This window comes from Panthera uncia, chromosome A2 (assembly GCF_023721935.1).
Source record: "Panthera uncia isolate 11264 chromosome A2, Puncia_PCG_1.0, whole genome shotgun sequence".
Classification (NCBI taxonomy): domain Eukaryota; kingdom Metazoa; phylum Chordata; class Mammalia; order Carnivora; family Felidae; genus Panthera; species Panthera uncia.
The window spans coordinates 66,733,207-66,761,157 of NC_064816.1; the positions used below are offsets into that span (position 1 = coordinate 66,733,207).

General features: G+C 38.9%; 1 long non-coding RNA gene across 2 annotated transcripts; it reads right to left on the bottom strand.

Annotated features, from left to right (window-relative positions):
- Window positions 1–725: 725 nt before the first annotated feature.
- On the bottom strand, window positions 726–27,773 carry LOC125929790 (uncharacterized). 2 transcript variants are annotated; one of them, XR_007459968.1, is made up of 4 exons: window positions 27,396–27,773; window positions 24,301–24,388; window positions 23,235–23,437; window positions 726–762 (listed from the first exon to the last, which is right to left on the bottom strand). It is a non-coding gene; the product is annotated as an uncharacterized LOC125929790 (long non-coding RNA). The 2 variants fall into 2 exon arrangements; XR_007459967.1 differs by lacking the exon at window positions 726–762 and having other exon boundaries at window positions 21,125–23,437.
- Window positions 27,774–27,951: the final 178 nt, after the last annotated feature.

Below are 27,951 nucleotides of genomic sequence, written 5' to 3' on the forward strand. Positions count from 1 at the left end.
TACAACTGGCAGTACAGAGAGTGCCCTACTGATCAGTATGTCTGAAGCAGCAGACTGCAGGGGCAGGTATCTGATCTGACTGTCAGCCTTGCCCATCAACAAAAACCTCTCAGGGGTAGCACAGGGAGGGAACTCTGAAGTTCAGGGTCACCGCAGTCTGGGCAGATGGATTGGAGGCAATTATCTGGTTTGTGTGCAGACTTTAACCACCAACTAAAGCTTCTCAGGGGACCACACAGGGAGAGTGACCTCAGCAAAGGGACTGAGGACAGGAATCTGGTCTGACTGCTGAAAATGCTCAACTACAAGCCCATGATGGCTCCAGACTGGCCCCTTCACAGCATAGGAAGCAAAACTTTCCTACAACAGGCAAAATGGGTCATTGTAGCTGACTGAACTAAAAACAAATGAGGCCCAGCCACAACATTATGTAACCTACACAGGAGACACCCCTGAAATGTCTAGTTCTGGAGAACAGGGGACACTGTGCTACAGGGAACAAGCCTCTTCATAAGGTCGCTACTTTCAAGATTAGGAAACATAAGTGACTTTCTGAATACATAACAACAAACACAAAGAGTTATACAAAATAAGGAGACAGAGGAGTAAGTCTCAAATGAAAGAAAAGGACAAGGCCCCAGCAAATGGGCTAAATGAAATGGAGAAAAGCAATATGTCTTATAGATCATAAATCTATCTGTGCCTTATAGTATAGATCCATACTTACTGAACTTGAGAAAAAATGGAGAATCCCAGTGAGACCTTGAAAAGAGAGATAGAAAATATTTTAAAAGAACCAATCAGAGATGAAGAACTCAACATCTGAAATTAAAAATACACTAGAAGCGTGGTGCCTGGGTGGTTCAGTCGGTTAAGTATCCGACCTCAGCTCAGGTCATGATCTCACGGTTCGTGAGTTTGAGCCCCGCATTGGGCTCTGTGCTGACAGCTCAGAGCCTGGAGCCTGCTTCCAATTCTGTGTCTCCCTCTTTCTCAGTCCCTCTCCCCCTCATGCTCTGTCTCTTTCTCTCAAAAATAAAAATAAAACGTTAAAAAAAACTTAAAAAAATATACTAGAAGGAATCATTAATAGACTAGAGAAGGCAAAAGAATGGATCAGAAAACTGAAGACTGAGTAATGGGAAACAACCAAGACCTCCTCCCCACAAAAAAAGAACAGCAAAAACAAAAAAAAGAATAAAAATAATTGAGGATAGGTTAAGGAAACTCAGCAACATCATCAAGCATAATAACATTCACATCATAGGAATCCCAGAAGGAGAAGGAGGAGTAAAGGGAGAGAAAAAAATTATTTGAAGAAATAATAGCTGCAAACTTCCTTAATTTGGGCAAGAAAACAGACTTCTAGATCCAAGAGGCACAGAGAGCGTCCAACAAAATCAACCTAAGGAGGTCCACACCAACACACATAATAATTAAAATGGCAAAAGATAGTGATAAAGAGTAAAATTTTTAAGCAGCTAGAGAAAAGAAAACAGTTCCATACAAGAGAAAAAACCATAAAGCTATCTGCTGGTATTTCAACAGAAACTTTGCAAGCCAGAGGGGAGTGGCATGACATATTCAAAGCTGAAAGACAAAAACCGGCAACCAAGAATACTCTATCCAGCAAAGTTATCATTAAGAATAGAGAGAGAGAAAAGCATTCCTAGGCAAACAAAAGTTAAGAGTTCATCTCTCCTAAACCAGCCTTACAAGAAATGCTAAAGGAAATTCACTGAGTGAAAAGGAGGGCCCATAATCAGGAATAAGAAAATTAGGAAAGAAAAAAATTTCACAGGTAAATATGAATATAACAAAAGTAGTCGATTATTCACTTAAAACTAGTATGGAGGTTAAAGCACAGAAAGAGTAAAATCAATTTTATCTTTAAATCAGCCAAGGGATTCACAAAATAAAAGGATTTAAAGTGTGACATTATATGCACACACACAAAAAAGGGATTAAGATTTAGTGCTTTTAGAATGGGTTCAAACTTATATGACCACCAATTTAATATAGACTGCCATGTGCATAAGATGTTATATACGAGCCTAATGGTAACTACAAATCAAAAACTTCTAACAGATATGCAATAAATACAGAGAAAGAAATTCAAGCATATTACTTAGGCAAGCCATAAAACCATAAAAGAAGTGAACAAGAGAAGAAAGAAACAAAGGCCTACAAAAGCACCATAGATGAAGTAACAAAATGTCAATAAGTACACACCAACAACAATTACTTCAAATGTAAGTAGACTAAATGGTCCATTCAAAAGACATAGAATGAATAAATGTATAAAAATAACAATGACAACAACAACATCCATCTACATGTTGCATACAGGAGACTCACTTCAGACATGCAGGTTAAAAGCAAAGGGATGGAGAAACATTTACTATGAAATGGAAGCAAAAAGAAAACTGGGATATCAATACTTAAGTAGGACAAAATAGACTTTAAAACAAGACTGTAACAGAGACAAAGAAGGGCATTACATAATCATAAAGGGAATAATTGAACAAGAAGATATAACAATTTAAATATTTATGCACCCAACATTGTAGGATCTAAATACATAAAGCAACTATTAACAGACATTAAGGAAGAAGCTGACAGTAATACAATAATAGTAGGGGACCTTAACAACCCACTTATATCAATGGCTAGATCATCCAAATAGAAAATCAACAAGGAAACCATGGCTTTGTATGACACATTGGACCAAATGAACCGAACACATATATTCAGAACACTCCATCCAAAAAGAGCAGAATATAAATTCTTTTTAAGTGTACGTGAAACATTCTCAAAAACATATCATGTTAGGCCGCAAAACAAGTCTCAATAAGTGCAAAAGGATTGAAATCATGTCATGCATCTTTTATAGCCACAATGGTATGAAACTAAAAATCAATCACAAGAAAAAATCTGGAAAGAACAAAAATCTGTGGAGGCCAAATAATATGCTACTAAACAATGAATGAGTCAACTAATAAATCAAAGAGGAAATTAAAAAATAGAGAGAGACAAATGAAAATTAAAACAACTCAAAATACTTGGGATGCAGCAAAAACTATTCTGAGAAAAAAGATTATAGCAATATAGGCCTACTCAAGAAGCAGAAAAAGATCTTAAATAAACAACCTAACTTTACTGCTAAAGGAGCTAGAAAAAGAAGAATAAACAAAGCCCAAAGCCAGTAGAAGGAAGAAAATAATATATAGTAGAAATAAATGAAACCAAAGACTAAAATAATAATAGAACAGATCGATGAAACCAGAAGCTGGTTTTTTGAAAAGATCAACAAAATGGATAAATGTTTAGTTAAACTCATCAAAAAAGAAGAGAGAGGACTTAAATAAAATCAGAAATGAAGGAGGAGATATAACAACTTACACCACAGAAATACAAAGGATAATGAGAATATTATAAAAAATTGTATGCCCAAAAGTTGGACAACCAAGAAGAAATGGATAAATTCCTATAAACATATCACCTTCCAAGAATGAGTCAGAGGGCTTCCTGAGTGGTTCAGTTGGTTAAACTTCTGACTTTGGCTCAGTTCGTGATCTCACAACTCATTAATTCAAGCCCTGCGTTGGGTTCTGTGCTGACACCTTGGAGCCCAATTTGGATTCTGTGTCCCCCTCTCTCTTTGCCCCTCCCTGCTTGCACTCTGTCTCTCTCTGTCCCTCAAAAATAAACAAATATTTAAAAAAATAAACAACAAAAAACAGAAAACAAAAAACAAAAAAAATGAGTCGGAAATAAATAGAAAACTTGAAGAGACTGATTATTAGCAATGATACTGAGTGAGTAATCAAACTTCTAAAAAACAGAGATCCAGGAAAAAATGGCTTCATGGGTAAATTTTATGAAACATTTAAAGATGAGTTACAACCCATTCTCCTCAAACAATTCCAGAAAATAGAAGAGGGAAGAAAACTTCCAAATTTATTCTACCAGGTCAGCATCATCTTGATGTCAAAACCAAATAAAGACACTCCAAAAAGAAAACTACAGGCCAATGTATTTTATGAACATAGATGCAAAAATCCTCAACAAAACATCAGCAAACAGAATCTAACAATATATTAAAAAATCATTCACCACAATCAAGTGAGATTTATTCCAGGGATGCAAAGGTGGTTCAATATTCACAACTCAATCAACATGATGCATTGCATCAATAAGAGAAAGGATAAAAACCATATGATCATCTCAATAGATGCATAAAAAGCAATGGACAAAGTACAACATCCATTTGCAATAAAAAATTCTCAACAAAGTAGGTTTATAGGGAATATACCTTAACATAATAAAGGCCATATATGAAAAACCAACAGTGAGCATCATATTCAGGTGGTGAAAAGCTGAGAACTTTTCTCATAAGATCAAGAACAAGAAAATGATGTCCACTCTCACCATTTTTATTCAACATAGTACTAGAAGTCCTAGCCAAAGTAATCAGACATGAAAAAGAAATGAGGCATCCAAATTTGTAAACAAGAAGAAAAACTTTCATGATTTGCAGATAGCATAATACTATATGTAGAAAACCTTAAAGACTACCAAAAAATTAATAGAACTGATAAATTCTGTAAAGTTCCAGGATACAAAATCAATATACAGAAATCTGTTGCATTTTCTATACATTGATAATGACGTAGCAGGGAGAGAAATTAAGAAAGCAACCCCATTTATAATTGCACCCAAATAATAAAATATCCAGGAAAAACATTAACCAAAGACCTGTAGCCTAAAAATGGTAAAACATTAACAAAAGAAATTGTTGCACTATTAGTGGGAAAAAATTGAAGATGACAAAAACAAATGGAAAGATATTTCATGTTCATGAATTAGAAGAACCAAGCAATTTACAAATTTAATGCAATCCTTATCCAAATACCAACAACAATTTTTACAGACCTAGAACAAATAATACTAAAATTTATATGAAGCCATGAAATACCGTGAATAGCAAAAGAAATCTTGAGAAATAAGAAAAAAGCTAGAGGTATCACTATTCCAGATTTCACGATATAGTACAAAGCTGAAGTGATCAAAGATGTGTGGCACTGGCACAAAAATAGACACATAGATTAGTGGAACAGAACCGAAGTCCAGAAATAAAACCAGGATAATATGGTCAGTTAGTCTATGCCAAAGGAGGCAAGAATGTGCAATGAGAAGAAGGCAGTCTCTTTAACAAAAGGTGTTGGGAAAACTGGACAGCTACATGTGAAAGAATGAAATTGGACCATTTTCTTACACCATACTCAAAAATAAACTCAAAATAAAGACCTAAATGTGAAACCTGAAACCATAAAATTCCTAGAATAAAACTTAGGCAGTAATTCCTTTGACATCAACTGTAGCAACATTTTCCTGGATACATCTCCTGAGGCAAGGTAATCAAAAGCAAAAATAAACAATTGGAACTCCATCTAATTAAAAAGTGTTTGCACAGTGCACAGTGCACGAAAAAGTAGTACACTGAGTGGGAGATGATATTTGTAGATGATAGACAAATGAGGGATTAATATCCAAAATATATAAAGAACTCATGCAATGCACACACACACATAATGATGATGATGATGATGATGATGATGATGATAATAATAACACTTTAAAAATGGGCAGAGGACTTAAACAGACATTTTTCAAAGAGATATAAATGGCCAGCAAACACATGAAAAGATGCTTAGGATCACTAACCATCAGGAATATAAAAAGTAAATTTACAATGAGATATCATCTTATACCTGTCAGAATGGCTAATATCAAAAATACAAGAAATAAAAAAGATTGGTGAGGATGTGGAGATAAAGAAAACTTCATGTACTATTAGTGGGAATATGAATAGGTATAGTGACTGCAGAAAACAATATGGAGGTTCTTAAAATATTAAAGGTAGAATTACCATATGATCCAGTAATTCCACAACTGGGTATTTACCCAAAGAAAATGAAAATACTAATACAAAAAGATAAATGCATCACTATGTTTATTATAGCATGATTTACAATAACCAAAATATGGAAGCAACTCAAGTGCTTAATGATAGATGAATAAACAAAGAAGATATGGTGTATATATAGTATGGATGTTACCCAGTAATAAAAAAGAATGAAATCTTGCCATTTGCAACAACATGGATGGACCTAGAAGGTATAAAGCTAAGTGAAATAAGTCAGCCACAGAAAGACAAATAGATAATGATTTCACTCAGGTGTGAAATTTAAGAGACAAAATAAATGAACAAAAACCAAAAAAAAAAAAAAAAGACAAACAAAACACCACACTTTTTTTTTTTCCAATATATGAAATTTATTGTCAAATTGGTTTCCATACAATACACAGTGCTCATCCCAAAAGGTGCCCTCCTCAATACCCATCCCCCACCCTCCCCTCCCTCCCACCCCCCATCAACCCTCAGTTTGTTCTCAGTTTTTAACAGTCTCTTATGCTTTGGCTCTCTCCTACTCTAACCTCTTTTTTTTTTTTTCCTTCCCCTCCCCCATGGGTTTCTGTTAAGTTTCTCAGGATCCACATAAGAGTGAAACCATATGGTATCTGTCTTTCTCTGTATGGCTTATTTCACTTAGCATCACACTCTCCAGTTCCATCCATTTTGCTACAAAAGGCCATATTTCATTCTTTCTCATTGCCACGTAGTATTCCATTGTGTATATAAACCACAATTTCTTTATCCATTCATCAATTGATGGACATTTAGGCTCTTTCCATAATTTGGCTATTGTTGAGAGTGCTGCTGTAAACATTGGGGTACAAGTGCCCCTATGCATCAGTACTCCTGTATCCCTTGGATAAATTCCTAGCAGTGCTATTGCTGGGTCATAGGGTAGGTCTATTTTTAATTTTCTGAGGAACCTCCACACTGCTTTCCAGAGCGGCTGCAGCAGTTTGCATTCCCACCAACAGTGCAAGAGGGTTCCTGTTTCTCCACATCCTCTCCAGCATCTATAGTCTCCTGATTTGTTCATTTTGGCCACTCTGACTGGCGTGACGTGATATCTGAGTGTGGTTTTGATTTGTATTTCCCTGATGAGGAGCGACGTTGAACATCTTTTCATGTGCCTGTTGGCCATCCGGATGTCTTCTTTAGAGAAGTGTCTATTCATGTTTTCTGCCCATTTCTTCACTGGGTTATTTGTTTTTCGGGTGTGGAGTTTGGTGAGCTCTTTATAGATTTTGGATACTAGCCCTTTGTCCGATATGTCATTTGCAAATATCTTTTCCCATTCCGTTGGTTGCTTTTTAGTTTTGTTGGTTGTTTCCTTTGCTGTGCAGAAGCTTTTTATCTTCATAAGGTCCCAGTAATTCATTTTTGCTTTTAATTCCCTTGCCTTTGGGGATGTGTCGAGTAAGAGATTGCTACGGCTGAGGTCAGAGAGGTCTTTTCCTGCTTTCTCCTCTAGGGTTTTGATGGTTTCCTGTCTCACATTCAGGTCCTTTATCCATTTTGAGTTTATTTTTGTGAATGGTGTGAGAAAGTGGTCTAGTTTCAACCTTCTGCATGTTGCTGTCCAGTCCTCCCAAAAGACCACACTCTTAAATATAGAGAACAAACTGGTGGTTGCCAGAAAGGAGATAGGTAGGAGGATAGGGGAAATAGATAAAGCAGATTAAGGGTACACTTATCTTGAGGAGCACTGAGAAATGTATAGAATTGTTGAATCATTATATTGTATACATGAAACTAATACAACGTTCTATGTTAATTATACTCGAATAAAAAAAGAAATGCAGATGGTACATAAGCATATGAAAAGATGCTCCACATTATATGTCATTCAGGAAATGCAAATTAAAACAACCAGTTACAATTACACACCCTCTGGTGGGAATGTAAAATGTGCAGCTACTTTGGGCAATTTCTTAAAAAACTAAATATACTCTTACCATATGATTCAGCAGTCACATTGCTTGGCATTTACCCAAAGAACTTGAAAACTATCTCCACACAAAACCTGCACGCAGATGTTTATAGCAGCTTTTTTCATAATGGTCAAACTTTGGAATCTAATCTACTTCAGTAGATTAATGGTTAAATAAACTGTGGTCCATCTAGACAATGAAATATTAGTAGTAAAGAAAAATTAGCTATCAAGCCATGTAAAGTCATGGAGGCATCTTAAATGTATATTGCTAAATAAAAAAGCCAATCTGAAAAGGTTACATACTGTGTGATTCGAACTCTATAACATTCTGAAAAAGGCATGACCATGGAGACACTAACTAGATCAGTGGTTGCCAGCGTTCGGAAGGAGAGAGCAGAAGAGAGATGAAGACATGGCATGAAGAGGATTTTAGGGCAGTGCAACTATTATTCTGTATGATACCTTATGATGAATATACGTTATTACACTTTTTCAAAACCATAGAATGTGCAACACCAAGAGTAATCCTAAAGTAAATTATGGATTTTGGTTAATAATAATGTACAACATTGGTTCATCAACTGCAACAAATGTACCACATTAGTGTGAGATGCTAGAAATACGGGAAATTGTAGGGCTGATGAGTTAAGGGATTATACAAGTATCCTGGATACTTCTCATTTAATTTTTTCTGCAACCTAAAACTGCTAAAAATCCATTAATCAAAAAAATAAAGGTTTTATCTTCTTAGTGTAAGAATATAGATGAAGGCAGACAAAACCAGGGTTTTAAATTTTTTTTTTTTTAATTTTCATTTGTAGTTGACATATAATATTAAATTTAGTTTCAGGTGTACAACACAGTGATTCAAAAGTTACATACATTACAAAATGTTCGCCACAATAAGTGTATCACAATATGATTTACTATATTCCCTATGCTATACTTATCCCAGTGACTTATTTATTTTATAACTGAAAGGTTGTATCTTTTAACCCCCTTCACTCATTTTGTCCACCATCCCCAACCCACTCCACTTTGGCAACCATCAGTTTTTTCTCTATGAGTCTATTTCTCCTTTTTTGTTGTTGTTGTTTGTTTCTTTCTTTTATTTTCTAGATTCCAAGTATAGATTAAATCATATGGTAATTTATCTTTTTCTGTCTGGTTTATTTCACATAGCAAAATACTTTCTAGGTCCATCCATATTTTAAATGACAAGATTTCCTGCTTCTTATGGTTTAGTAATGTTACATTATGTATATATACACATCTTTTTTTCCCCTTTGAGTATAGTTGGCACACAATATTACATTAGTTTAAGGTATACAACATAGTGATTTAACAACTTTATACGTTATGATATGCTTACTACAAGTGTAGGTACCATGTGTCACCATACAACACTGTTACAGTATCATTGACTATATTCCCTATGCTGTGCCTTTTATTCCCATGACTTAATTATTCCATAACTGGAAGCCTGGATCTCCTACTTCTCTTCACCTATTTTGCCCATCCCTCTCATCCCTCTTCTCTCGCAACCACCACTTTTTTCCCTGTATTTACAGGTCTGATTCTGATTTTTGTTTATTTATTTATTCATTTTGTTTTTCTTAATTCCACATATAAGTGAAATCATATGGCATTTGTTATTCTTAGTCTGACTTATTTCATTTAGCAGAATATCCTCTAGGTCCATCCATGTTGTCGCAAATGGCATGACCTCATCCTTTTACATGGCTGACTAATATTGCAGTGTGTGTGTATGTGTGTGTGTGTGTGTGTACCATATCTTCTTTATCCATTCATCTATCAATGGACACTGGGGTTGCTTCCCTATTTTGGCTATAGAAAATAATGCTGCAATGAACATAGGGGTGCATATATCTTTTTGAGTTAGTGTTTTCATTTTCTTTGGGTAAAAACCCAGAAGTAGAATTACAAGAACATATGGTATTTCTAGTTTTAATTTTTTGAGGAACCTCCCTACTATTTTCTATAGTGGCTGTACCAACTTATATTCCCACCAACAGCGGATAAGAGTTTCCTTTTCTCTACACCCTTACCAATAAATGCCATATATGACAAACTCACAGCTAACATCATCATCAATGGTGAAAAATTGAGAGCTTTTCCTCTAAGATCAGGAATAAGACAAGGATGTCCACTCTCACTACTTTTATTCAACATAGTACTGGAAGTCCTAGCCATAGCAAACAGACAAGAAAAAGAAATAAAGAGAATCCAAGTTAGTAAGGAAGAAGTAAAAGTCACTATTTGCAGATGACATACTATATATAGAAAACCCTAAAGTCTCCACCAAAAAAAACTATTATATTTAATAGATGAATTCAGTAAAGTTGCAGGATACAAAATCAATATACAGAAATCTGTTGCATTTCTATACACTAATAACAAAAAAGCAGAAAGGGAAGTAAAGAAAACAATCCTATTTACAATAGCATCAAAGAGAATATAATGCTTATGAATAATTTTTTTGTTATTTATTTCTAACTTATTTAAATTCAAGTTAGTAAACATACAGAGAAGTATTTGTTTCAGGAGTAGAACCCAGTGATTCATCACTTACATATAACACCCAACGCTCATCCCAAAAAGTTCGCTTCTTAATGCCCATCACCCCTTCCACCTCCCTTCCAGAAACCCTCAGTTTGTTCTATTTAAGAGTCTCTTATGGTTTGCCTCCCTCTCTGTTTTATCTTATTTTTCCTTTCCTTCCCATATGTTCATCTGTTTTGTTTCTTAAATTCCACATATGAGTGAAATCATATGATATTTTTCTTTCTCTGACTGATTTATTTCACTTAGCATAAATACACTCTAGTTCCATCCACGTATTCTTTTTGATTGCCAAGTACACACACACACACACACACACACACACACACACACACCACATCTTCTTTATCCATTCATCAGTTGATGGACATTTGGGCGTAGGAATGGTTTCAACCAAAGGGGTAAAGACTTGTACTCTGAGAACTGAGGCATTGCTAAAAGAAAGTAAACATCCAAAGAGAAGGAATGGTATACAATGCTTATGGATTGGAAGAACCAATATTGTTAACATGTCTATACTGCCCAAAGCATTCTACATACTCAGTGAAATCCCTATCATGTTACCAACAGCATTTTTCAAAGAACTAGAACAAATAATCCTAAAATTCTATGAAACTACAAAAGATCCCAAAGAGCCAAAACAATCCTAACAAAAAAGAACAAAGCTGGAAGTATCACATTCCCAGATTTCAAGATATACTACAATGGTATAACAATCAAAACATCATGGTACCTGCACAAAGACAAACACAGAGATTAGTAGAACAGAACTGATAGCCCAGAAATAAACCCATGCATATATGGTCAGTTAATTTATGATAAAGGAGGCAAAAGTATACAATGAGGTAAAAACATTCTTCAATAAATGATACTGGGAAAACTAGACAGCTACCTGCAAAAAAATAAAAACTGGACCACTTTCTTAACACTATACACAAAAATAAACTTAAAATGGAAGAAAGACCTAAATATCAAACCTGAAACCATAAAATTCTTAGAAGAAAGCATAGGCAATAATTATTTTAATGAATTTATTTCTTTTGAGAGAGAGAGAAAGAGAAAGCATGAGGAGGGGAGGAGCAGAGAGAGAGAAAGGGAGAGAGAGAACCCTAAACAGGCTCCACACTCTCAGCATGGAGCCCAACGCAGGGTTTGAACTCACAAACTGTGAGATCATGACCTGAGCTGAAACCAAGAGAGAGACGCTCAACTAACTGAGCCACCTAGGTGCCCGGCAATAATTTCTTTGACATCAGCTGTAGCAACATTTTCCAAGATACATTTCCTGAGATGAGGTAAGCAAAACAAAAATAAACAATTGGAATTACATCTAATTAAAAAGTGTTTGTACAGTGTAGAAAACCACCAAGACGACGAAAAGGCAGTATACTGAGTGGGAGAAGATATTTGTAGATGATATATACGATAAGGGGTTAATATCTAAAACATATAAAGAATTCATATGACCCACATCAAAAAATACCCAAATAACATGATTTAAAAATGAACAGAGGACCTGAATAGACATTTTCCCAAAGACAACATACAGATGGCCCGGGGACACATGAAAAGATACTTAACATCTCCAATCATTAAGGAAATGCAACTTTAAAACTACAATGAAATATCACTTTATAACAGTCATAAAGGCTAGAATCAAAAATACTACAATGAAAGTTTATTACTCTCAGTTACAAGTAAACTTCCAAGGATCAAGGAATATAAATGTAGCTTGTTTCTCCAGTTACAACTATAGTTGGGGTCCAAGCAGACAAAAATATACGAGTTTATAAAAGTACAGGTTACCAAGGATTGGAGCCAATCTTCTAAGTATCCTTAGATCCTTCAGGAGAAAAAAATATTGCCTGAATTCTTTGCTTGGCTCTAGTTTTTGAGCTTGGCTCTAGTTTCATATCTGCAAAGATTGGTAGAGTGGACCTTGGTATAACAAACCAAGTGGGACTTTTCTATTTGTCCCAGAATTAATGACTAAGGTTTAATGCCAAGGATAGGAAGATGCTGAGTATACCCACCACAGTCCAGCTCAGATATTGAACCCTGCCCCCAGGACTGAAAAAGGACACTGTCTCTCAACTGCATCTCTCCACCAGCCTCACCCGAAGGAGTAGCCTGAGGAAGAGTTGGGGTGGATTGGTTAGTGAGTTACCTGAGTTCCAGCATTAATGGTGAGAGAACTTCTCCTTTCTCCTTCTACAGAAAAGAAGAAAGTGCTTCTCTTGCCAATCTATTCCCGTCCAAAGCCAAGAGAGGAGAGAAGTATTAGAAGAATCATTTATGGGAATTATAATCACCTGAAGAAATATTGGTCTCTCTCTTCCTGGTTGATGCTTTCTTTGGTATGAAGTTTGCCAAAGTAATCCAGGCCAACAAGGTGAGAAGGGCCCACTGTGGAATGTGCCTGAGAACAGGACAAAGTTACTTCTCCATCTATCCTGGATCTCTGAAGATCTTGGAGACATAAAGGGAAGCTAAGGCATTCCATTGGATGCCAGAGGAGAGCAGGAGCCCTAGAGTCACCCAGGCAAAGGGTCAAATAGGGCAAGTGCCACCCTGAACAGATGTTGGAGACCTGGATTTGTTGGTGTGGCTATCAGAAGAACAGCAGCCCCCCTTTGAAGGAATACTCTGTGATAAAGGGTAGTCCTGAGTGAAGTTGAATGCTGGCCCCTCCCAAGTAAAGTACACATCCCATTTATATAGAGAACAGCATAGCAGAGAAGCCACCAGAGTCAGATTGAAACAATCCAAAGCAGGGTAGGTCCAAAGGGAAGGGGCAGGTTAAGGTACAGATGCGGCCACACAGCACCCCCCTGCCCCCGAGCCCTTGAGCCACAGTCCCTGAGGGGATGACAGGGAAGTCTCATATCAGGTACAACTGGATCAGATTTCATTTAGGTGGGGTTTTTTTCTTAATAAATTTTTGTTTGAATGAAACACACATATATAAAGTGCATAAGTGATAAGAGTACAGCTTCATGAATCATCACAAGGTGTATACACCCCTACATATAAAAGGACTGAACATTTCCCAGACCCCAGAAACCCACTCCTGCTCCTCCCAGTTACTGTTCCCTCCACAAAGGCATTCTCCATCCTGACTGCTAACATCACAGATGAGTACTGACTACTTTCTAACTTTATGTAAGTGGAATCATAAGTATGTTGTCTTTCCTTCAGAATTACGTTTTTGAGATTCATCCATGTTGGTGTGTGTAGAGAAGCTCATTTATTTCTCTTGCTTTATAGTATTTCATGTTATGGTGTATTCCTTTCCTCTGCTGCTGTAACGAATTACCAGAAAAAAGTGGCTTAAAATGCCAGAAATTTATTCTCTTATAGTTCTGGAGGCTAGGAATCCAAAGTCAATATCACTGAGCCTTAACCAAGGTGTCAGCAGAAATGCATTTCTTTCTGAGACTGAGGGAGAATCCATTCTTTGCCTCTCCCAACATTTGGTGGCTATAAGCATTTGTTGGCTTGTGACCACATCACTCTGTCTCTCCTTCCTGGGTCACTCTGCATTCTCCTTTACTGTGTATATTAAATTTCTTTCTGTTTACCTCTTATAAGGTACTAGTCGCATTTACAGCCTCCCTGAATAGTCTCCCCATCTCATGAGCTTCAGCTTAATCACAAGGTAACATTTACGGTTCCAGGGATTAAAACCTAATATCTTTGGGAGGCCATTTTTCAGCTGTATCACATACAACTATACCACAATTTATCCATTCTAAAATTGATGGCTATTTTGGTTGTTTTCAGTTTGGAGCTTTACAAATAATGCTAATAGGAACGTTCCTATATATGTCTTTCATGCCGGCATTATATATATATATATATATATATATATGTCTTTTCATGCCGGCATTTGTGTGGGCTAAGCCTACTAGTGGAATGGTGGATCATAGGATGCGTGCAAATTCAACTCTAGCTGTTACTGCCAAACAGTTTTCCAATGAAATCCAACCCATATTGCATGAGAGTTCCTTGTTACTCCACATTCTTGCCTACACTTAGTATGGAAATTCTTTTTAATTTTACCTTTCTGCTAGGTGTGCAATGGAATCTCATTGTGCAACTTTAAAAAATTTTTTTTTCAACGTTTTTTTAATTTATTTTTGGGACAGAGAGAGACATAGCATGAACGGGGGAGGGGCAGAGAGAGAGGGAGACACAGAATCGGAAACAGGCTCCAGGCTCCGAGCCATCAGCCCAGAGCCTGACGCGGGGCTCGAACTCACGGACCGTGAGATCGTGACCTGGCTGAAGTCGGACGCTTAACCGACTGCGCCACCCAGGCGCCCCTCATTGTGCAACTTTAATTTGCATTTGTGATGTTGAGCACTTGTCTATTAATTAGTCACTTCAATATCCTTTTTTTGTGAAGTGTCACTTTGGGATGCTTGAATATCTGGTCTACTGTATTGTCTTTTTCAAAAAATAAAATTTCTTTATATATTCTAGATATAAGTTATTTGTCAGTTTAATGTACTACAAATATCTTCTCCTAGCCTATGGCTTAACCTTACACTCTTAGTGATGTCTTATAAGTTTTCATCACAAGGAAAAAAATTTATAATGTGTATAGTAACAGATGATAACTAGACTTCTTGTAATGATCATTTCACAATATATATAAATATTGAATCATTATGTTGTACACCAGAAACTAATATAATGTTGTATGTCAATTATACCTCAAAAAAAACAAAAATCATATCGTCAAAATTTAAAGCCTGGGAATGAATCCAATGAAATATATGTAAGATCTCTATACAGAAAACCATAGAGTAGTATTAAGAGAAAATTTAAAAGATCTAAATAAGCATATAGATGTATGTGAGGGATTTGAGACTCAGAATTATAAAAATGTCAGAATTCCAGAAGTTCATTTTTTTAATTGACAAGCAGATTCTGAAAGGTGTATGAAATTGCAAATCACCTAGAATACCAAGACAATCTTGAAGAAGAACCAAGTGGTAGAACTTTTCTACCTGACTTTAAGACTTAATACAAAGTAACAATAGTTAAAATAGTATTGGGAAAAGGATAGACAAATAGACCTAAGGAAACAAGAGAGACCAAGAACAGACTCACACATGCATGCATACTTGACTTCTGACAAAGTTGGCAGGATAGAATAATGAGTAAAGGTTAGAATAGAATAATGAGTAAATGTTGGGTCAGTTGGATATCCAATGGGGAAAAACTTAAAAATTGTCCCTACTGATGCTATACACATAAATAATTCCAGATGGGTTATATATATGAATATTAAAGGTTTAAGAATAAAGCTGCCAGATGATAACATGAAAATAGCCTCATGGCCTTGAGTTGGCAACAGTTTCTTAAACAGAGCCCAAACAGCAACATAATAGGACTACATTAACATCTGGATTGCTTTAACGTCTGAAGGTGATCAAAGAGTTTGAAAAAATAGGCTACCAAGTAATATATTAATAATGCCAATAATTGCTATTTATTGAGCATTTACTGTGTATACAGTAAGCAGCCTACCAGGCTTCAAAAGCCTTATCTCATTTAACCCTTACTATTATTATCATTATTAATAGTAATTATTAATAATATGAGAACACTAAGGCACAGAAGGTTTAAGTATCTTGCCCAAAGTTATTTTCACTGCTAGTAAGGAACAGAGTTGCAGTGAGACTCTGGAGCCTACACTCTTAATGATTCACCTGGTGCCTATTTAAGTTATTGGATTTTATATGTTGTAGGCATTTAACTGACATACTGATGCTGAACCTGAAGAGGACGTGTAGGATGCAAATATGTCAGGAGCCCCCAGATCCATCTGGATACATCTCAGTGTTACATACTAAAAGACGCTGAAAGATAACAAAAATATTATAAGCGTATGAGCTGAAGAGTCTATAGATAAATATCTCAGAAATCAGGTCAAGATCATACTAGTAGGTTCAATTTTCCTATCTTCCTAATCATGTTTCCACAAAGGTACATGTGGATTGTTATGTTGATGGGAAAATATTTTTAAGACTTAATGGAAACTAGTTTTCAGACTTAAATAACCCCTTGTCAGAATGTACAACTTTCAGCCAGCCTTGGGGCTTTGCACTGCCTGCTTTCATTATATCACCAGGTTATCATGTCACTATCCACCAATAAAATATCTGAAGGATCTGTGAACCCAAGAAAGCCATAGGTAGCCATGTATTGGTAGTGGTAATGACAAACTTTACATTAATGAGATCCATGATAGCCAATCTACAATTTTTCTTTTTCATTAATCTGGCTGTGGTGTATTGGGCTATCTCTCTATCTTTGTTAACCAGGTACTAGGAGATGGATGAATCCCACAGTTGATGGGACACAGTATAGATGGAACCAATCTTAGTTAATACTCAATCGTTTTTAAGAACTGAAACCTCCTGATATGAATTCTGGGTATATACTGTTTACTAAAAATAATAATAAAAAAAAGAGCATAGGGAGACTTTCTACTCAAGCAGATAGAATGCCCATGATATTCATATTGCCAGGGAAATAATATAAGACTAGAAGAAGTTACCATCATGTGAGTCAGCCCTACCCTTGCCAATTCTTTTCATGACAGATGGACAGATAAAAGATCCCAAACTGTGTCTGTAGATTAACATTCTAAAATTTAGTCACTTGTAGGAATATAATATTAACACTCATTTGACAAGATTTGGCTTATGGGACCCCAACTGACTTCATCCAGAAGGAGCTTAGTCATTTGAGACACCCACACGAGGTACTTTCTTTCCATTCCTTCCCTCCGTCCTTTTTTTTCTTCTTCAAGTTTTTATTTAAATTCCAGTTAGTTAACACGCAGTGTAATATCAGTTTCAGGTGTAGAATTCAGTGATTTATCACCTACACACAACACCCAGTGCTCATCATTTCCTTTCATCTTTTTTTTGTCTTTATCTCTTCTTCTTTCCCTCACTCTCTCACCCCTTCTTCCCTCTCTTCCTCCCTCCCTCATCCTTCTCTCCCTTCCTCCCTCCCTTCTGTTCCTTCCTTTGCAATAGATGTTTTATTGTCTTACTTGTATAGCCTTATATATAAATTGTCAATCAAGATATTATTCTAGAAAGGAATAAAAGAAAAGTAAATGTAATTTTTAAACTCTCATTATATCCAAAGTTCTCTCAATCAAAATTAGAATCTTTAAAATACCCAGTTCAGCAAAGAAACTATAATTATGTCATTTTCCATGAAGATGCTTTCTCTTTTAAGCCAAGAACTATCCAGCAAGAGAGTTCCTAAATGTAAATCAGCAATAAAGAACATTCTCTTTGGGGTGCCTGTGTGACTCAGTCTGTTAAGCTCAGGTCACGATCTAAGGTTTGTGAGTTCAAGCCCTCCCCACCCCCCGCGTTGGGGTCTGTGCTGAGCACAGGGCCTGCTTGGGATACTCTCTCTCCCTCTGTCTCTGTCCCTCCCCTGCTTTCGTGAGAACGCGCTCTCTCAAAAATAATAAATAAATTAATTAATAAATTAATTAATTAAAAAAAATAAATTTTAAAAAACAACAACATTCTCATCTCTTCTTTGTTACGCAAGTCTTCGAACATGCCCTGTGGTCAAGGTGCCACTCTCTGCACTTACACAGATCTATGCTAATTCCTGGAGCTGATTATTGGGAACAACAAAGAAGGAATAAGCTGAAGGGTCAGAGAAGGTGAAAGAGATTCAGATAGACCAAAGAACCTAAGCACAAAGCAGGTATGAGTGTAAGAAAACATCCTGTGAATTTAATACCATATGCAATCCATGCTTTCCACAGCAACACAAGATGTAGACAGCCCAATAAGGGCATGCCTAGTAATTTCAGGATTAACAACAAAGATGTTATTTAGTTCCAAGGCTTCAACTCATAATTTTACTGGCATCCTCAAGTGCTTCATACCCTCCTTTTCCCTGACAGGACCCCAGGGGCTCCTAGACGTGGCCATGGCACAGCACAGCTCTTCAGGTTGCTAAACACATCCTCAATTCTGCTCCGGGACGTTTCAAAGACAACAGTGTGAATGGCCCCACCCAAAGTTGGACAATGCAGTGCTACTGTCACATGATCGTGTTGGTGGCCATTAGTATCTTCTTTTTTATTTTTAAGTTTATTTATTTTGAGAGAGGGAGAGACAGACAGAGAGAGAGAGAGAGAGAAAGTATGAGCAGGGGGAAAGACAGACAGACACAGAGAGAGAGAGAGAGAGAGAGAGAGAGAGAGAGAGAGAGAGAATCCCAGACAGGCTTTGCACTGCCAATGCGGGGCTCAAACTCCCAAACTGTGAGATCATGACTTGAGCCGAAACCGAGTCAGACGCTTAACCAACTGAGCCACATTAATATCTTCTTGTTATTTTTTTCTTCAAAAGCAAACAGAAACAACTAAATGTCTAATAGTGGACTGGTAAAATAAATTCTGTATAAAATCTTGCTACAGAATCATATTTAAGAGGAATTCTGGCTGCTACAGTGGAATGATTTTGCCAGACTGTAACTCTTTAACTATTATAAAATCTGAAGAAAAAAACTTAAAAAGACAAAAGTGTACAGGCTCTGGAGTATGACGCAAAGCAGGCAGAAACTGGAGTGCAATAGTTCTTTGAAAATCAGAAAGCCCATTAAGCAAGAGATTTGCAGTTATGCAGCTTCTGGTCTGAAGGTTCTCCTCAGTCCACAGGCAGTTCAAGGCAGCCAAAAGCCTCAGCCTTACTTACTTAAAATGTCAGATGACAAAATTCGGGGGCTGGCAGAGCCAGCAGATAGAAAGTTAAGGAAGAAATCCTAGACAAGATGGAGACATAGAGGGGATAAACCCCCAAATCTGATTGTAAATTCTGCCCATTTCTTGGCTGATTTGCTACGCTACACGTGCATGGGGAGACTCCAGGGAACCCAGCAAAAAAGTAACAGCTGAAAATGAAAATAATAGAGATTTCGGCTGCTGTTCCCAGCAGGGGAAAGAGTTTGATTTTTTCTAATTATATTTATTAATATTTTAAGACATATGTTAAAGATGAACACCGTATTGTGTTTATAACATATATAGATGATATAAACATGTTAACAATAACACAAATTATAGGGTGATGTAACTGAACCATATACCTTTTGTTTGTTTGTTGTTGTTTTATTTTATGGTGGGAAAAAAAAAACACCTAACAAGATCTACCCTCTTGACCAAATTTTAAGTGCACAATATATTACTGTTGACTATAGGTGCAAAGCAGTACAGCAGATCTCCAAAGCTTATTCATTTTGCTTGACTACAGCGTTATGCCTGTTGGTTAGTAAGTCCCATTTCCCTCTTCCCTCAGTCCCTGGCAACCACCATTCCACTTTTTGATTCTACAAATTTGACTATTTTATTCAAGTTCTTAGTCCATTTTTTAATCAGGTTATTAGTTTTTTCCTACTGAGTTGTAGGAGTTCCTTGTATATTTTGGAGATTAACCCCTTATCAGATACACGATTTGCAAATATTTTCTCCCATTCCATAAACTGCCTTTTTTACTCTGCTGATTGTTTCTTTTGCTGTACAAAAGCTTTTTAGTTTGATATAGCCCTAGTTGCTTATGTTTGGTTTTGTTACCTTGGTTTTTGGTGTCACACTGGTGAAACCATTGCCAAGATCAATGTCATGGAGGTTTTTCCGTGTTTTAGGAGTTTCACAGTTTGGGGTCTTATGTTTAAGTCTTTGATCATTTTGAGTTGATTTTTGTGTGTGGTGGGTGACAAGGATCTAATTTTGTTCTTTTGCACGTAGATATCATTTTCCACCACCATTTCTGGAAGAGAAATTGTGTATTCTTGTGTATTTTTGGCACCCCTGTTGAAGATCAGTTAACTGCATGTATTGTCTGTGACAGAGTCACATGACATTCCTCCTCTACTAACCTTATTTCTGAGGTTGGAGAAGGCATACCTTAGCCCTGGGAAGATGACAGGGCCACTATTTACATAAATCACCTCAAATATATCAGCCTCATTCTTGTGGCCTGATCACTCTCCAGGCCACTCTCTTAGAATCTGGGTCAGGCACAGAGACCCTAGGAAAACCCCAGAGATACTACTCCTGGAGCTCCTGGCGTATCTGGTTTGTACCCTGCCGGGGCAAGTGCTCTGAAGGAAAGACATGGTAAGAGGCCCTTGTGTGTTTTTTCAGGGCTTGGGGCTCCCTACCCTGATGGCACTGCCAGACTTCCCCAATCCTAGGATAAAAGAGGAACTTAGAAAATTCTGAGGAAGGGCCTAGAGAGGTATTATGTTATCTCTGTCTTTTCTCTTTCTTTTTCCCTCTCTTCCTCTGGTCACCTTGCCAGGTCTCATGGGGGCCATATCAGAGCCCATTTGAATGATGCCATGCAATACCCACTCCCAGAGCCCTCTTTCTGTACAATAACCAATAGTAAATCTGTGTCCCAACATGGAGCCCAGGTGTCTTGAGTCTCTCTACCTCACATAGTGCAAGTCAGAACAGTCCTTTCTTTCACCTATATTTTTAGAAAGTAGAATCAGAGCTGCTCTCCAGCACTTGGCTATCAGTCTCTCCATTGTTTTTTTGTGTATAACAGCTTTATTCATTTATCATATAATTACAATTTGCTGGGATTTAGTATATCACAAAGTTTTGCAACTATCACCGCAACCAATTTTAGAACATTTTCAACACCACACAAAGAAACCTCATACCTCCTAATCATCACTTCCCAATCTCCATTCTCCTAAACCCCACACAACCACTAGTCTATTTTCTGTCTTTATAGATTAGTCTATTCTGGGCAGTTCAAATAAATGGAATTGTACAATGCGTAGAGTAGGAGGGGAATCTTTCCATGTCATTATTTGCTTAGGAAGTCAGAGAGTTAACTAGTCAGTCAACTCTTTCTTCATAAATTAAGGGTAGTGGGGGGTGGGGGGCTGATGGGGGACACTGTTCTAAATGAAGTTCAGCTTGCAATCAGGAGAGGCCTGTTTCTTGCATGGAGAAGAGCTCAGGAAATAATCAACTAGATGGAGGCAGAGCAGCCATCTGAGTATAGAAGATATCTTATAGTTTACTCATTTCCAAAAAATACCGTATTTTTTCCCAGAAAGACCTTATCTCTGCAATTGCTCTGAGTACCGTGGGGCAGATCCCCCTAGCTTATGAATAAGGTCACATGAATAGGTCACTGGCTCATTACCTGCAAATTGATCCCCACCGGAACATATGGGAGTCTTCATGGTACATCTCCTATGTTCATGAATAATTCTGCTCCCTGGGTGTTGCCTCTATTTTGCACTATCTCTGCTGTCTGACAGGCTGTGCCTGGTCTGTAGTAAGAAGGGGGAAATGCACAGGCTCCACAAAACCCATCTTTCCTTCCGTGTGCCTTTCTCTTTTCCTACCACCCATCGCAGGTTGAGCTGAGGACAAACTCCAATCCCACATTGTTCTCAGAATCACACCATGCCTGCACACAACTGAGGCTTTGTTCCTGGGCCAGATGGTTATATCAGGCTCCCAGGGCATAAAGAGAAGAACAACTCTTGTAAATAGCCTGGTTTGGGGGCTGCCCACAATTCCCCAGACCTTCTCAGAGATATCTGAACCCCAGCAGTGAGATCCCTGCTGTACCTTTAATTTCCTGAGTAAATACCTATGTCTCTTATATTCTGGGGTGCTCAAGATGAGCTTGTCCCTGAGCATGCTGCTCTCAGTGTGGCCTTTCTCCTAAGGCCAGGTTCCAGAAGCACAGCTGAGGAATGGTTTCAACAAGAGACTAGGGTGGAGACGGCAATGTTACCACAACCTTGGGTCTAAATCTCCCATATGAAGTCCAGTTACTAGCTTTTCATAAGCACAGTGTTGGTGTTGCTGTTGTTGTTTTAATTTTTTTAACGTGTAGTTATTTTTGAGAGAGACAGAGACAGAGCGTGAGCAGGGGTGGGGCAGAGAAAGAGGGAGACACGGAATCTGAAGCAGGCTCCAAGCTCTGAGCTGCCAGCACAGAGCCCGATGCGGGGCTCGAACTCACATGAAGTGAGTGAGATCATGACCTGAGCTGAAGTCAGATGCTTAACCGACTGAGCCACCCAGGTGCCCCCATAAGCACAGTGTTTTAAGTTCAGCTCCTCCTTCCACCTTAGGTCTTGACCTCATGTTCCTCAGGAGCCTGTGTGAGGTGTGGTGCCCAGACTGAGTCCTGCAGTGATTCCTCAGCGATGCTTCTTGCTCCTTCCTAACCTTCCCTGTGATCTAACCAATTTCTGGGTTCCTTTTTGCCTTGCTGTCTATCCCTTAGTCTGGAACAAGTTAAGCCCTCACTAATTCCTAAGCCTAGAAACCAAACTAGATATTTTGAACAGTCATGATCGATTTTGATCCTACCGAGGAAAGGAGTATGGAAGAGTATGGAACTGTCTGTTTTGACTCAGAGATTTCCAAGGATGACCACGCCCTCCTCTGGTAAGAACCTTTTTAACAGTCCCCACCAAGTCTGAGGAGAACAGTGGCCCTGTGCTTGGCCACCAGGGGCCGTGCCACAGATACCCCACGCTGACAGCTGTCACAGGGACAAAAACAGCAAAAGATGCTCTCCAATGTGCCATCTTTTCTTCCCGGGAATGCCTACAGAACCCAAACTTGGTAAAAATCGAAAATGCTTTTGGATTCTACAACGATAAGCATAAAAAGTGTAAACATAGCATCCCACTTACATTCTGAATTCCAGCAGAAGCCTTAAATCTCTTGAAATATCCATGACTAGGCACAACATTCGGGCATCTTCTAACTCTCCTTTGGCATGTTTGAAGAGATGCCTAGCCTTTCTTTGATCATCACCTTTCAGTCATAAATTGAGTCCCACAAAGCAAGAAAGTATATGAATGATGTCAAAATATGGGAGCTGTCACAGGGAGGCCTAGTAAAAAAAGACAACAGGAAATAGGAAACATTAGCGGGTGATGTAAACGCTCTCGGCCAGGCACACTTTGCAGCATTCATCTACATGTTGGACTGCTATGAACTTTCCGTATCTCTGAAATGAAATATCCCTAATGGAACAGCTTGCTGAAGGCAGCAGCTCTTATACTGTAGTTCTCAGGGGGTGCCTGGGTGGCTCAGTTGGTTAAGTCTCTAACTTTGGCTCGGGCCATGATCTCACTGTTCGTGGGTTCGAGCCCCATGTCAGGCTCTGTGCTGGCAGCTCAGAGCCTGGGACCTGCTTTGGATTCTGTGTCTCCCTCTCTCGCTCATGCTCTCTCTCTCTTTCTCTCAAAAATAAGTAATAAACATTTTAAAATTTGAAAAAAAATTATTGGTCTCAGAATCCCTTTACACTCTTAAAATTTATTGAGAATCCCAAAGAATTTTTGTATGGATGATATCTATTAATAGGTACCAATTTAGAAATTAATCCTGAACATTTTTAATTCTTTGTTAGTTTGGCAACATAATAAATGACATACTATAGGTTAATGTAGGCAACACATTTTTATGAAAGGTAACTACTTTCAAAACCAAAATAATATACACGAGGGAAGTGGCCTCATTTTACATTTTTACAAATTTCTTTACACCTGACTGAGAGAGATTAACTGAACTCTCATACTTGCTTCTCTATTAAATCTGCTATGACGTCTTATATCACGTTGCCTCTAGAAAACCCCATTGTACACTCAGGAGAAAATGGTAGTGAAAAAGGCGAATAATAGAAGAGAGTTCTTCTTGCCGGACTCCACTGTCTACCTAAGTGCTCAGGGCGCTCAGTGTCCGGTCACACACCTTGCAAGCGATGAGTCTGACTCGCAGAGTACCAGCTGGATGGGTTTCAGCAGTCCCCGTTGCTGCTCAAACAGCTGCCATGGTTTACCTAGTTTACAAAAGATTTTATGTTCAAGATCATCACAGCAAAGCCACCGCACACCTTCACATCCAGAAAGACAAGCCCAATGGGTACTGCCATTGTCGGTGGTCCACGAATTTCCCATCCTGTGAGGTATTGCACCCAAAACACAACAAAGAACTGGGGACAATATGAAACCTCTAATCATGAAGAGATAAGACATTTAAATGGATAGTTTTGAGACCGCAAAACAATTTCTCATGATGTTACCTAATTGGTTTTTGGGGTTTTTTGTTTGTTTGTTTGTTTGTTTGTTTTTTTAGTTTTTATTATTTAAGCATAGCTGACACACGTTATATTGGTTGCAGGTGCACAACATAGTGATTTGACAATAGTATACGTTATGCAGTGCTCATCATGATAAGTATAGTTACCATCTCTGGCCATACAAATTTATTATGTTATCGACTGTGTTCTTTATGCTACAGGGGCCACCACCAGTTCTGTGCAATGCACCTGCCCTGGTCTAATACCCTCCCAGGGTTATATTGCAAACTGCAGCTTTCCTATTCATGACATTTACCTTATTTGCTACATCATGGTACAAAGTTGTTTAAATTTTTTTAAAAAGGAGAAAAACCTCATGGCTTGTGAATTATTTTAGTTCTGTGAGGATCTGTTTCTTTATGTTTCAAATAATGACATTAGAAGATAGTTGTAGGTTGAAGTTAACATGTTAAATTGCTCTCAAAATTTTAAAAAAGAGAAAAAAGAACATTTTTGGCCTCACAGCTGCCCCACAAGATTCCTGATCATACTTTGAGAACCAGTTGCCGGCTTAAGGGATCAAATTTATCCTAAATTAGAGGTATAAAGCACATGTAGTGTCTGTATATGGCTTGCAGCTGGAAGGAACCATCTTCTGTATCAAGAATGGGGGTAACAAACAAATCCCTCTTCTGTACCCCCTGGGCTAGCCTGTTTCTTCCCCAACAAGCCAACAACCCAGACCCTGATGGATGGACAGAGTGGAGGGCAATCTTGAGAGGGATTTGCAGGGTAGAAGAAGGGAATTTGGTGGCCTGCTTACTGGGACTTCCTCTTGTACCACCCAGAGGAAAGGCCTTCATCATGGAGGCCTGGGTGGCTCTGGCAGGGACTGGAGGACTCAGGGGCTTAGGAACATGGACAAGTCTAAAAGCCTGTCATATGACATGCACATGAAGAATAAATAAAATAAAAATATAAGTACTTAATAAATCAAAACACGAACAAACAAAACCTCAGGCCTTCACATGTATTCAGTAGATGCTCCTTCACCTGCTCCCCCAGCCCCCCGGCCAACATGCACACTATCTAGAAGTTTCCATCATGTAGCCCCACTCACCGTCTCAGGGCAACCTATCTCCTACAGTTGGAAGACTCACACCTTCTGCGTTTAAAAGCCTCGAAGAACTGTTACTTCTCCGCAAAACAGCGTAAATGAAATTTCCACTTACAGCAAAGTTGCAGGTCAGACAGCGTTTAGAAAAAGATGCCAATTCCTTAAACTGGGTGTAAATTTTTTAGTCTTTGAAAATATTGGTGGTCCTTCAGATACATTTGTGTCCTTGGCAACAATTGTTCACAGGTTCCCACCAGCTTTTAAGAAGGAGAAAAACTACTTTCACTTCATAGCAGGTGGGAGAGAGACAGCAAGGTCACCAGATTTAATGAACAGCGCAAAGCCTGCAGTGGCTGTTTCGGCAACACCTGCCTGTGATGTCCTAGTCTAAACAACCCAGGCTTTGGTGAACATCTGTCTAGTGAAGATGTTATTTTGTCTAGTGAAGCCTCCTCTGAGGTGGGAGAAGGATGAGCATCAGTGGTTAGGGGATTAAATTTCCTTCAAGGGAAGGCATGAAAGTATGGGAGCAGTAAGAAAATTTCTTCTGCTGAGGGTGGGACCCCAGGACAGAGACGAAGCAGAAAGTGGAAGAGTCCCTCAAAGGATGCAGCTGTACAGTCATACTTTCATACCAGTTGTTTCCTTGAACTCTGAGGATAGTTATGCTGACTAATCCCTTTAAAATTATTTCCTCCTACATGTCATCGCCCATGGACATCCTATCAGTAGGGGGTGTTTCACATGTACAATCCTGTGCAGTTGGGGGAGACAATAGTACAGTCAGTAGTGAAAAGCCAGGCCACAGAGGCAGGAGGACTTGTCCTTTACTGTAGGGTACTGTGTTTTCCTCTATGTCACTTTTCGTTATACTAAAGCATAAGCATACTGCTTGGTTCCAGAAAAGAAAAAAAAAAAATTCTTACCTTTCTCACCCACTAACTTGGAGCTGGAAGGGCAGAAAGCATCTTTTTAATATCTGTCATCACCTAGCTTCATCTGGCATTCAATCAATGTTTAAATGCGGGGGGGGGGGGGACTGAAATAAGATATTTTCTTCAAGGAGAAATTATTAGATCTATATGGTCCCAAATAATGAAAGTAACAAGAACAATGAGAACCAACAGACTGTTTTTAATCATATTTGGATTATATAAATGGCAACATATATTCGCTTGTGTCCTTTTATTATATTCTGTTCCTGGGCAATTAATATTGGAGGAATCTTTCGGGCCAATTAAATATTTAGATGATTAAGTATGCTTCCACATTACTTCTTGTTACCAAAGATATGTTTATTCAAAACAGTGGGACTGAAATAAAACGTGAAAAGGAAAAAAAAAAAAAAAAAAAAAAAAAGGCCTGTGGCTCCTCCTCCAGACACCCCCCTCCCAACTGTGATGAATAGGAGGGACTGTTTCCCCCCCTGCCCCTGGGAGACACTATCCTTGCAGTGTTTTAGGCTGTTTTGAAATTCTTTTCTTTGGAACAATTTTTTCCCCCTTAATATCAAAGAGCTGCTGCTGCTCGCGAGGCTGGCTGGCGCACCAGGGGCCGAAAACACCAGAGGCACCGCTCGGCTGGTGAAAATGCAGATTGATGATGGCGCGTCCAGGGACGCGCCTTCCCTGTTCTGCAACCCGCACACACCTTGAATGACAGCGAATTATTCTCTACAGGTTTTTCCTGCGGGAAAGTACCCCGCGCGGCCGTTCGGCTTTCTCTAGAAAATCGTGAGACGGGCTCGGCCGCAGAAGAGGAGCCGGAGCGGCGATCCCGGGAGCGCTTCCAGAGAGCCCGGGGGCTCCGGCCTCTGCCGCGAGCGTCTCCTCGGACCGGCTGTGCGGGCCGCGGGCTGGGAGCGGACGGCGGCGGCGAAGGGACCGCGCGGTCAGACGTGAGCGGACTCGGCCGCCTGGCGCAGCGGAGGGCCCGGCTTTAGTGCTCCCCGCCGGGCAACTTTCACCGGAGCCCGCGCCGCCGGGGCTCGGCGGCCGGGTCGGCGTCTAGGCGGGGCGGGGGCACCACGTGGAGCACACCGGCTGCCGCCAGATGTGCCAACCACCCGCTCCGAGGCAGGCCCCTCGGAGAGGCTCCAGCCCGCCCCGAAGCCCCGCCGGTGCTCGCAGCTGGCGGCCTTCGTAAAGAAAGCCCTCGCCTTCCGCCGCGCAAGGTCCCGGGGAGAGGCGGCGGCGCGAGCACTCCC